At 39.3% G+C, this 13055-nt stretch overlaps 1 non-coding gene across 1 annotated transcript; it reads left to right on the top strand.

Moving 5' to 3' along the window:
* The first annotated feature begins 12703 nt into the window (after positions 1-12703).
* Positions 12704-12810, top strand: LOC136137891 (U6 spliceosomal RNA). Its single transcript, XR_010656753.1, has one exon. It is a non-coding gene; the product is annotated as a U6 spliceosomal RNA (small nuclear RNA).
* The last annotated feature ends 245 nt before the right edge of the window (positions 12811-13055 follow it).

Raw genomic sequence — 13055 nt, 5'->3', positions numbered from 1 at the left:
GTCCAGACTTTTCCCCCAACTCCCTCCCGGCTAGCTGTGGTGCACTAGCCCCCTTCAGTCTGTGCTCACATCCAACCCCAGTCCTCTCCCTGGGATCTGACCTCCGAAGCCTGAGCCTCGGCTCCCAGCCCCCACCCACTCCGGTGGGTGAGCAGACAAGCCTCTCAGGCTGGTTAGTACTGGTCGGCACTTATCCTCTGTGTGGGAATCTCTCCGCTTTGCCCTCTGCACCCCTGTTGCTGCGCTCTCCTCCATGGCTCCAAAGTTTCCCAACCCCACCCCCCGTCTCCACCAGCGAATAGGCTTCCGAGTGTGTGGAAACTTTTCCTGCTTCACAGCTCCGTCCCAGAGGTGCAGGTCCCATCCCTATTCTTTTGTCTCTGTTTTTCCTTTTCTCTTTTTCCTTACCCAGGTATGTGGGGAATGTCTTGCCTTTTGGGAAGTCTGAGGTCTTCTGCCAGCATTCAGTAGGTGTTCTGTAGGAGTTGTTCCACACGTAGATGTATTTCTGATGTATGTGTGGGGAGGAAGGTGATCTCTACATCTTACTCGTCCACCATCTTGAGGTCTCCCCTCTCGTATACTTTAAATCATCTCTAGATTACTTATAATACCTAATACAATGTAAATGCTATATAAATAATTGTAAATACAATGTAAATGCTATGTAAATAGGTGCTAAAGCATCACAAATTCTAGTTTTGGTGTTTGGTAGTTTCTGGAATTTTTTTCTTTTTCCCAACATTTTTGATCCTCTGTTGGTTGAATCTGCTGATACAGAACCTGCAGATATGGAGGACCGACTGTATGTTCAGGAAACTATCATCACAATCATGTACAGTAAGTGCCCTACGTACACACCTTCAAGTTGCAAACTTTCAAAGATGCGAACCTAGGTTAGCATGTCCAATCACATAACAATTAGTTCACAAATCTGGAGGACACTGTCATATGTATGCTTCCTCTACAAGTGGCTGTGCTTTTGTGCACTTTACTGTACAGTACTGTATAGAGTACAGTAGTGTGGTATCTTTATTTCAAGCCCAGGATGTCCAGAAGCAAGTGTAAAAGCAGCAGTATATAGCCGATTGTGTTAGCTGGGTACCTAGGCTAACTTTGTTGGACTTATGAACAGATTGGACTTATGAACATGCTCTTGGAACAAATTCGTTCATATGTAGGGGACTTACTGTAAACATATCCATCAACCCCCAAATTTTCCATGCTCCTTTGTAATCTGTCCTTCTTGCCCCTCTCCACCCCCACCTCAGTGTCCCCAGGCAATCACTGATCTGCTCTCTGTCACTATGATTAGTTTCCATTTTTTAAAGATAGTACAATGGAATCAGATAATATGCACTCTTTTTTGGTCTGGCTTCTTTCACTGAGCATAATTATTTTGTAATTCATCCATGTTGCCACATGTAACAATGATTCCTTCCTTTTAATTGCTAAACAGTATTCCATTGTATGGATGTACCACAATTTAGATATCTATTGATCTACTAGTGGAAATTTGGATTGTTCCCAGATTTGGATATTACAAATAAAGAAAGAACTTTTAAATCTTCCATATGCAAGGAATTTACTTTTACAATATGTTGTACATTTTATTTGTTCATGAACCTAACAAAGTGTGTGTTGCTATAAGTGAAACAAAGCTATTCTGGTTTCCAAGAAGACTGGATTCCATTTGCATAAATTATGGAGAGCCATTTGGAAAGAAGATGTATGATAAATCCAGAGCCAAAAAAAAGATAACTTTCTATTCAGTAATCCCACTCTTAAGAATTTAGCTTAAAGAATTTTTTTTTAAAAAAGGAAAGGTAAGCTGATGAAGATATTTCCTACAGACCTCTCTAGAATAGTAAAATTTTGGAAGCAATCTAAATTTATAATAAAGAAATATTGAAACAACATGAGAGAGTCTTTAGATACAATGTTCAGTTCAAAAACGCATCATATGAAATTATGTCTAGATTATGATTACAACCATATATAATTCAGGTATGTTTGTGGATGAGTGAACTCAAGTATTATTATTGTGTTACAGTTATGGAATTGTGATTTTTTTTTACTGTCTTTACTTTTGTCATAAAATTTATATAATAATAAACAGAAGGTAACAGTTGACTGCTCTCTAAAGTCAGTAAATTCATAGGCTTCTTCTCCTTGATGGTATTCAAAAGCTGTTTGTATCCATCTGGCCCATCCTTCATCATCAATGAGATAAATTATAGTGTTGTCAGAGACCCAGCCTAAACTACCCCATAACTATTGCTACACGTCAGACAGAACCGGGAGGTTGGTATTAGAAAGTCTTCTCTACTCTGGGAATCTTCTTTCCACTCAGAAGTATATACATACATACATACATACACACACACACACACACACATATATATATATATATATATATATATATATATATATATATAAATAAATTAAGGTTTCTCAAAAAACTAAAAATAGAGCTACCATATGACCCAACAATTCCACTCCTGGGTATATACCTGAAAAAAATAAAAACACTAATTTGAAAACACACACGCACCCCAATGTTCATAGCAGCATTATTTGCAATTGCCATGGTATGGAAGCAACCTAAGTGTCCATCAACAGATCAATGGATAAAGAAGACGTGGCATATATATATATATATATACACACACACACACACACACACACACACACACACACACACACACACACATATACAATGGAGTATTATTCAGCCATAAAAAAGAATGAAATTTTGCCATTTGCAACATGAATAGACATGGAGGGCACTATGCTAAGTGAAAGAAGTCAGAGAGGGAAAGACAAATACTGTGTGATACCACTTATGGGTAGAATCTAAAAAAGTACAAAAAACTAGTGAACAAAACAAAAAAGAAGCAGACTCACAGATATAGAGAATAAACCAGTGGTTACAGTGGGGAGGGGCAATATAGGAGTAGGGGAAAAAAAGGGGGTTATTATGGGATCATATGAAATCATGTGTGAGAAACCTTTGAAAATTGTAAAACACTGTAGAATTTAAAGAATCTTCCATTCAATAAAAAATAAAATTTTAAAAAGGAAAAAAAATATACATATAAATGAAAAAGATGGAAAATACCAAGTCTCAGTGAGGTCTCACACACTGCTGATGGGTGTTTGATCTGGTTCAACCACTTTGGAAAACTATTTGGCATTATCTAATAAAGCAGAACATACTGCATACACTGTGACCATAACTTTCCCTTCTAGGTGTAGATCCAACAGAAATGCACATGTATGTTCAGCAAAGGCACATACTAGAATGCTGACAGCAACACTATTTTAATAGCCCCAAGTTGGAAACAACCCAAATGCTCATAAACAGAAGATGGATACCTGAATTGTAGTAGAGACACACAACAGAATCCCATATGACAGTTAAAATGAACGATCTACAATTACACATATTCATATGGTTGAATCTTATAAATGTTTAGAGAAATAAGCCAGATGCAAAAGAGTATATACTATACTATTCCATTTACATAAGTACCATGCCAGCAAAAAGTAATCTATGCTTTTAGGGATCAGGATGATAGCTGTCCTTGGAAGTAGAAGGGGAGATACTGAAATGAACATAACAAGGCTTTGGGGGTGCTTATAATGAACTATTTTTTGATCCAAATGCTGATTATATGAGTGTGTTCAGTTTGAAGAAGCTGTACTTTATGTGTAATTTTCTGTAATGTATATTATAGTACCATAAAAGTTTTTTTGTAAAGTCAATCAGTATTATCAAAAGCTTTATTATCAGAAGAGTGTTACCAATACCTTTCTTTTTTATGTAGATACTGAAAAGAAGGCCAGTTGGCAGAGTTAGTATAGTGTTGTGATTTTACAATGAACTAGAAAGTCAGGGTTATATACCATGGTGCATCTGGGGAACTCTGTAACCAGCCAGGAATGGTTATTCCTAGTCACAGAGCCTAAAGCTCTCAATAAATTTTGTTTCCTCCACTGCACACCGTCTGATGATTGGCAAAGAAATAAAACATAGAATCAAAAAAGCTATAATGCCCTCTGCAAGAATAAAATGTACTGCCAATATGGCACACAGCCGCACCTCCATCCAAAGTTGTATGGGGCTGATGAGGGGTCCAAGCTGCTTCGTGACTTGGAGAGCTAGTGTACATCCCTTTGCCAGAAGCACAGTTAGAAAAAGCAAACAGAAAATATGTTTCCACTAAGATCCCTGAGGGAAGGAAGGAAAATTCTTCTCCAAGAGAGGAAAGGAGAGAAGAGTATCAGCTTCTCATCTTGTTAAAGATCAGCTCCAGGAAGTAGAGAAGAAATTCTTTACCTACCAGAAGAAGTGTTATTTTCCTTTAGTCCTCACATAATGCCCAAGAAGTGTTTGGTTACCAGATTTCTGTTAAGAATTTCAACTCTCCTAGCATTGGTTTTCAATTTTTCAACTTCTGTTAATGATACAAGGACCATAGCAAGTTTCTTAAACAGTTTTCTTGTATCTTCTATACGGCTTTGCAATTGAATGGCAGAATCCAACAAAACTGGGGTAAAGGTGAATGCCAGCAATAGAGAATGGTTAAATATATCACGGTATGTCACGGAGTATCACAGACCCATTAAAAAGATAATAAATTTACTTCTAGAACCAAGATTGTGGTCTCTAAATACCATTTTCCACTAAAAGGGAACATTCCTCCTTGGAGAAATGACTCAATCTAGATCTGGTGTAGAAAATGTACTAAGTCTAGTATACCTTATTGTGCCAGAAAGCATGGAAAACCTCATGAATTACTGGGGTTTTATTAAAAGAGGACAAAAGGAGAAAATCTGAGGGCTTTCCATTGGCCAAGGATGGAACCATTTGGACATCAAATAAAATAATAGCTTCAAATAAAACATATAGATATGGAAATCTGCAAGTCCAAAAATGTAACTGACTATCACTGGGGGTTGTTTAAAGCACCAACTCATTTTTCATAAAATTGACAAATAAAAGGAAAGGATCAAGCCTTTATTCTGCCTTTCCTATACAACTGCTTTTGGGGATTACCAACGATTGACAAGGGAGAGGTCTTCATAGAATAATTCCAGAGAATAAATGCATAAAAATATTAATAGATTTAGAAAATCATTTTTCAACTCTGAGTGAAATAATGGATGTAACTAATGTTCAATTCTGAATGCTAAAACCATTAGGAAAGGTTAATGAGGAAGTTTATACGGGAGAGGAAGCTAACCACATTTGAACCCACTGTTGTATTTCAACGTTACTTAAAGCAGGCCAGCCAATGTTCTATTCTTCCCAATGCTGATGCAAGAGGAAGCACACAGACAGCACTAGCTATTAAGTGTTCTTGCTAAAAGAACTGAACTTGGACTTCCCTGGTGGTGCAGTGGTTAAGAATCCACCTGCCAATGCACGAAACACGGGTTCGAGCCCTGGTCCAGGAAGACCCCATATGCTGCAGAGCAACTAAGCCCGTGAGCCACAACTACTGAGTCTGCGCTCTAGAGCCTGCAAGCCACAACTACTGAACCTATGTGCCACAACTACTGAAGCCTGCACGCCTAGAGCCTGTGCTCTGCAACAAGAGAAGCAACCACAATAAGAAGCCCCTGCACCGCAACAAAGAGTAGCCCCTGCTCACTGCAACTAGAGAAAGCCTGCGCGCAGCAACAGACCCAAAAGAGCCAAAAATAAAAATAAGTTAATAAAAAAATAAAGAACTGAACCTGAATCTAGTCAATCCTCTATATTCAAGTAAGTATGTAAAGGAAAAACGTGGTAGAAGAATGTGTTATTGACACCATAAGGATACAATAAGCCAAATCTAGAAGGTAGGAAGTTCTACAAAGAAAATAACCTGGTTTCTTCAATAATTGGGGCATTAAAGGGGGAGGGGAAGGGAAAACTGTCATAAATTTAAAAGCGATTCATAAGACTTATCAGGAAAATGCAATGCTTGGCATTCGAATCCTCAAGCAAACCAACTACTGAAAGAAGATATTTTTGAGGCAATTGGGGGGATTTGAACATGAACTGGATAATAGATGATTTTAAAGAACCATTATAAATTTTAACTGATAATGGTATATGGTTATGTTTTTTAAAACATCTCTATTAGTAAAAAGTACAGAAGTGTTTACTGCATAAAAATAACAAAGTCTAGGTTTGCTTAAAAAAATATTCCAGCAAAAAATAAATGAAAAAAAAATTAAGTCAGGCAGAATAGATGAAATAAGATTAACAAAATGCCAATAGTTGTTGAAGCCAGTTGATGGGCAATGGGGATTCAACATATTATTTTCTCTATCTTTGTATATGTCTTAATTTTCCAGTTTGAATTTTAAAATAATGAAAGAATAACTAGAGTTCTGACAGTTGGCCTGGAGCATTTTCCACGATCTCATGTTGAAAGAAAAAAGCAAGAAGATGTAAAATGCATGTAAGAATAATAATATGAACCCATTTTTGTAGAGCAATGACCTGTTTTTGTAAAACACACACATATATAAACATGTGACTTTACAAGCTGAGCACTGAGAATTATTTGGAAGGGCACATGCTAGATTATACACATGGACTAGCTGGGGGTGGAGGCTGACATGGGTCAGGAAAGTAGGTAAGGGCAAATAAAGAAAAAATATTTCACTTAAAAAAAGGTATTATATTACCCAATATATAGATTTTATGAAACGATTTAAATGCATATATTTCTACATGTATAAAGAGGATTATTTTAACCTTAAAAATCAGCAAAACCTGCTCCCATTTCTGAAACTCGGCTGTTTTCCTAGTACTGGAGTTGTGGTAAAACTCTGCAAGTTTGCATGTAAACTGAGCAAGAATAAACCAGGAACTCTTAGTAACGATATATGGTGAGCTCAAGTGAGGCAAATAGAAATGGGTGTGTGGTAGGGTCTTTGAGATGGGGGCCAGCTGAAAACCAATACTTCAAAAATGTACTGAAACGCTGAACACTGTGGTGTAGTCGTGGATGGCAAGGAAGCAAAATGAAATGTCAGCTGAGCATACGAGAGAATAAATATCTTTTTCAGAGCCCAGGTGTCAGGCAAAATGTACTCCAGCACCAGGCAGCCGTGGGGCAGACGAAAAGTGCTGACCCAGAATCAGAAGTCTGCGGCTTGTACCTTACCTTGGCTTGGCCACGTACCAACTGCATGCAAGACCTTGAAAAGGAAAGAAACTTGATCTCTTAGCTTAGATTTCTACACATGTAAAAATAGCAATAAAAATAACACCTCACTTGTGATGATCAGGTGAGATAAAACACATTTACTTTACCAAGTCCTTGAAAAAGCACTTTAAAAAGTGCTGCACACATGAGGACTTCCCTGGTGGCGCAGGGGTTAGGAATCCGCCTGCCAATGCTGGGGACATGGGTTCAAGCCCTGGTCCAGGAAGATCCCACATGCAGTGGAGCAACTAAGCCCGTGCACCACAACTACTGAGCCTGCTCTCTAGAGCCCGCAAGCCACAACTACTGAGCCCACGTGCCACAACTACTGAAGCCCGTACACCTAGAGTCCATGCTCTGCAACAAGAGAAGCTACCGCAATGAGAAGCCCACACACCGCAACAAAGCATAGCCCCCACTCACAACTAGAGAAAGCTTGGGTGTAGCAACAAAGACCCAACACAGCCAAAAGTAAATAAATGAATAAATAAATTTATTTTTTTAAAAAGTGCTTCACATATGAAAATACCAAAAAAGATCGCTGACTGCCCCACACACATACATGCACACCTTACCATTCACATATATATTCATATATGGAAATATATACCGTTAACATATAGAAATGCTGTAGATATGTAAGTATACAACTCTCCTCCCAAATTATAGATGAAAAAACCAAAGCTTAAAGGCCTTAAAAAGCTAATCCACATAGCAACCCATTATAATTCTTTTGGGATCTAGCAAAGATAGATATTTTTTAAATAGTCTTATTCATAGCTGTTAAACATTATTTCTCATCTGGAGAGGGGTCTGTAATCCTTGACCTGGAAAACTTCTAAAACCTGGTGCTATGGCTGAATTATGTCCCCCCAAAATTCATGTGTTGAAGCCCTAACCTCCAATGTGATAGTATCTGGAGCTGGAGCCTTTGGGAGGTAATTAGGTTTCGATGAGGTTATGAGGAGGGGGCCCTCAGGATGGGATTAGTGCCCTTAAAAGAAGAGTCTCGGAAAGCTTGCTCTCTTTCTCCTATGTGAGGACACAAGAAGAAGGTAGCCATCTACAAGCCAGAGGAGAAAGCCCTTATCAGAAACTGAGCCCTGCCAAAGCTTGATCTTGGACTTTCCAGCTTCCAGAACTGTGAGAAAATAAATCTCTGTTGTTTCACACCCACACCCAACCTATGGTATTTTGTTATGGCAGCCTGAGCAGACTAAGACACCAGGTCAGAAGCCTCTATATCAGATCTTCACAATATCCGTAACATCCTATGTCTCATTACCTTGTATCGTTAGTGCCACTTCTAGCCATGTGACCTTGGGTAAGTTACTTAAAACTTCCCTGTAGCTGTGTTTCCTTTTCCATAAAATGGGGATAAAAATGGAACCTATCTCATAGGACTTTCCCACATCTTACAGTAATGATTATGTGATTTAATACACGACCTCACCTAGAATAATATCTGGCAAATAGTAAACATTTAATAAGTATAACGAGCTGTTTCTGTCACTGTTGTTTTGTTGTCATGTGACTACTTGGCTAAATTATAAGCTCCATAAGGGCCTAGGAACTTTGATTATCCCTAAGAATGAACACAGCACATAAATAAATATTTGCTAAATGAACAACTAGATGATGAGAAAGGAGAGAATGATTAGGAGAGAGGGAAAACATTTTCAGGAAGTATATACCGCACCTATAAATAGAAACAAAAGCTATTTTCTCAGAGATTTTAAGCAGAAATTTATAAGTGGCAATTTAGTTGATTCAATACACAGCCAAAAACATGAGGAAAGAATAGTATAATATTCTCAGAATAACTGTCTTGTGCATAATAAAATATCCACTGTAGAATTGCAGGGGGTGTGCTCCATCCTAAAACCCATTAGAGCTGCTGGAACAACCATCGTGCAGCTTTTGGTTTTTCATTTAATTTTAATAAAATATTTTACTGGAGGAAATTTGGGGTATAATAGCAATGAAGTGTGTCTACTGCTTTAGGTGACATTTCATTTCATTTCTGGACACCCAGGGAGATGAATATACTAACCCCAATGCCTGAGAATTTTGGTTGCTGGTTATCCAAAAATGAAATGTCATGTACAAAAACTTATTTTTTATTATTTAATATTCAACTGTCTTCCCAACAAATCAGAATGACAAAAACAATAGCTATTTCAGGACGGGCCACCACATGCATTATAGAAAATGCATCTCATTTGGAACTTCAGTCCTATTCTTGACAAAAGATCTATGAAAACATGAACTTTAAAATATTCCTCATTACTTCCTGAACACGGGTGATTATGATTCTTTAATTTTGTTTTGACTGAAATCATAAAGCAAAGGCATGGATATACTGCAAGTTGCAGCCACACCATATGCATAAACAATCCATATCTCTAAGCAAACCTTTTATAGCCTAAATAAGTCTAGAAGACAATGAGAGGAGTAAGTAAGTTAGATTTAAAAGCAAGATTTGATCTGTAGCTCAAGGAATTCAGAGCAGAAAGAGAGCCTGTTCATTCTATTACCAGGACCACAGTTGACAATTTTTCAACCTTATCACATATCTCAAAACAACAGAGCATAATTCCCACCTTGAACTAAATTGTCTGAAGAAATTTAGTACTACTCTGCTCCTCTGAAGTCCAAATAACTTGCTTAACTGTACAATTTAGTTTCCCCAAAATAAGGAGAGAAGAAAATTCTCTTCTGGTCCATTCTCTAGCCTTCAGGGATACTGCTAAGATAAAGCTTCCCAGAGGTTTCTAACATAACTGTTTGTGTTGGACAAAAACCATGTGTCATCTCTGTCAGAATATCCCACACCAATTCCTATGGAAAAGAAGGAACGAATCAATATTCATGAAATCCTTGTTACATTTGGTCAAGTTCTGTTGGAGACAGAGTCAAGAAAGTTCATCTCTCCTCCTTTGGAAATCTACAGTGACCATCACTGGAGCTTCCATGCACCAAACTTCCCACTGACAAGAGTAAGAGGTAAGCTAATTAAATAAAGTTTGGAACATGCTGCTTAATTTCTTCATCAAAAGGCCCTCCCTTGTTTTGTGCATATTTGTTCAATGGAATTACCTTGCGGCTCTAACTATGCCACACTGGTGATTGCTTTAAAAGATGTGTTACCTTCTCTTTTCTAATGACTCTTCACTCTTTCCCTGGGTACTACTGTCATACGATTTTAAATATTATCTGTATGCTGATGATGCCCGAATCTCAAATCTCCATCCCTGATTTTCGCTTGACTTCCAGACTTTTATATGCAACTTCCCACTTGATGTATCCATTAGGATGAGGAATAGAAATCTCAAACATGAGCCTTTTAAAAACAACTCTTGATTTCCATCCTATACCTATTTTTCTCACAAGCATCTGCTCACTTGCTCAAGCCCCAGGTCTAGGATTCATCCTTGATTATTTCTTTGCTTCTCCATCAGCAACTGCTGTCCAACTGGCCTCCAAAATGAATAATGAACAAGTAAAAACTTAAATTAATATTAATTAACATAGTGATAAGTGTCATGAAGACTATGAATCGGGGTGATATTAGAGGAAGGAGTGGGGTTGTACTTTTGGTAGGGTAGTCAGGGAAAGCCTTTTTTTTTTTTTTTTTTTTTTGGTACGCAGGCCTCTCACTGTCGTGGCCTCTCCCGTTGCGGAGCACAGGCTCCGGACGCGCAGGCTCAGCGGCCATGGCTCACAGGCCCAGCTGCTCCGCGGCATGTGGGATCTTCCTGGACCGGGGCACGAACCCACGTCCCCTGCATCGGCAGGCGGACTCCCAACCACTGCGCCACCAGGGAAGCCCAGGGAAAGCCTTTTTAAAAAATATTTATTTTTGGCTGCATCGGGTCTTAGTTGTGGCACACGGGATCTTCATCGCAGCGTGCGGGCTCTTTGTTGCAGTGCACAGGCTTCTCTCTAGTTGTAGCGTGTGGGCTGCAGAGTGCATGGGCTCTGTAGTTGTGGTGCATGGGCTATCTAGTTGTGGCTCGCAGGCTCTCTAGTTGTGGCGCACAGGTTTAGTTGCCCCATGGCATGTGGGATCTTAGTTCCCCAACCAGGGATTGAACCCGTGTCCCTTGCACTGGAGGGCGGATTCTTAACCACTGGACCACCAGGGAAGTCCCAGGGAAAGCCTCTTTAGGAAGGTGAAAATTCTGTCATCTGGACATCTGGATGGAGACGTCCATTCCAGGCAGAAGCAGCAACTCTCAGGAAAGAAAGAAGGCTGCTTTGAATGAGGGGGAAAGTACCATAACCTCTGGTTGCAAAGGGAGATAGGAGTCAACTCCTATGGGACACTTTAAGCCAAAATAAGGACTTTGGAGTTTACCTACCCAAGTGCAATAGCAAGTCATCAGCAGGCTTTAACCTGGGGATGACAAGATATATTTTATTTTTAGAAGATCACTCAAGATCCTCAGACAACATTAGCTGAATTCAGTTGCTTCCTCCCATTACCATCACTTCCACACACAGATACTATTGATCCCACTGAAAACACACAGAAATGCTGTGTAAAAGCACAGAGCAATAATAGAGAATACATAATCAACTCAGAAGAAGGAAGGAAAGAAAAGGAGAGCAAGGAAGAGAAAAGCCTTAAGAAACCAAGATGAAAAAAGAACTCAAACACTGAGTGGTAATTCTAATAACTGTTGAGAAGCCCAAGGCGGCATGGGTATGGATATCAGCCCTGGATGCTAGAGCTGGGAACAGAGTCAGATGGCGGTGGGAGAGGGGTCGTAGGAGGGGTGTGTTCTACCCTGAAGGTAGGAAAAGGAGATATGGCCCAGGGGCAGTGTGAGGTAGGAAAAAATTCCTGCACAGAGCAAAGTTCCTGAAAGAATTTCCCTGTCTGGATAAAGAGGACTAGAAGAGCTCCACCCATCAGCTCAGGGAAGAGAAAAGGAAGCTTACAAATTGCTGGGAATTTAAATGGAAAACAAATAAAATCTTTCGTGAAATTGAAACCCCACACGAGAAAGGGCATCAGAAGTTACAATGCATAGGGAGTGTAATAAACTCAAGCCAAGAGGATATTATAAAAATTTCTCTACTACTGCTGAACCCCTGAAGCCCAAGCAAAAGTGAATGCAAAATTGAGCCACAAGGGAGTGCTTGACTTACATGGGGAAAACAACCCCAGTTTAACAAGCGTTCACAATAAAAAATTACAAACCACACAAGAAATAAAACCATTTGAAGGAGAAGAGCAGACACAACCATTAATAGACTTAATACCACACATTGTAGAGTAGTTGACAAAATCTGAAAGAGATTATAAAATAAGAATGGAAACTAAAATCAAAGAGCTGGCACTAGGAAAAAGAAGAGACAAGTTGAAAACAAAAACCAAACACATACTGCTTTAAACATTAAACAAATTACTTATGCCATAACAATCTTAAGAAAGAAGCACAAAGACGGAGGTCTCACACTTCCTGACTTCAAAACATATTACAGTGCTCGCTATGGCAGCACATATACTAAAACTGGAATGATACAGAGAAGATTAGCATGGCCCCTGTGCAAGGATGACACACAAATTAGTGAAGCGTTCCATGTTTTTCCAGGCCTTAGCGAGAAGAGAGCAGCATCCTAGACGGCCCACGACAATGATCAGTTGCCAGAGCTGCCAGTGTCCCAGACCTCACAGTGAGCCACAGCGACCCCCCTGCCTTCACAGGTGACCCTCCGACACTAACAGGTCCACCCACCCACAGCCCATCACCTTCTGCATTTCCTCCGTGACCTCCTGCTTCAACTCTTACTCTTCTCTCATCTTCCTCACAGCAACCAGCCATACTGTTCTTC

This window comes from Phocoena phocoena, chromosome 18, assembly GCF_963924675.1.
Source record: "Phocoena phocoena chromosome 18, mPhoPho1.1, whole genome shotgun sequence".
NCBI lineage: Eukaryota > Metazoa > Chordata > Mammalia > Artiodactyla > Phocoenidae > Phocoena > Phocoena phocoena.
This window is presented reverse-complemented; position numbering and strand designations above follow the sequence as displayed.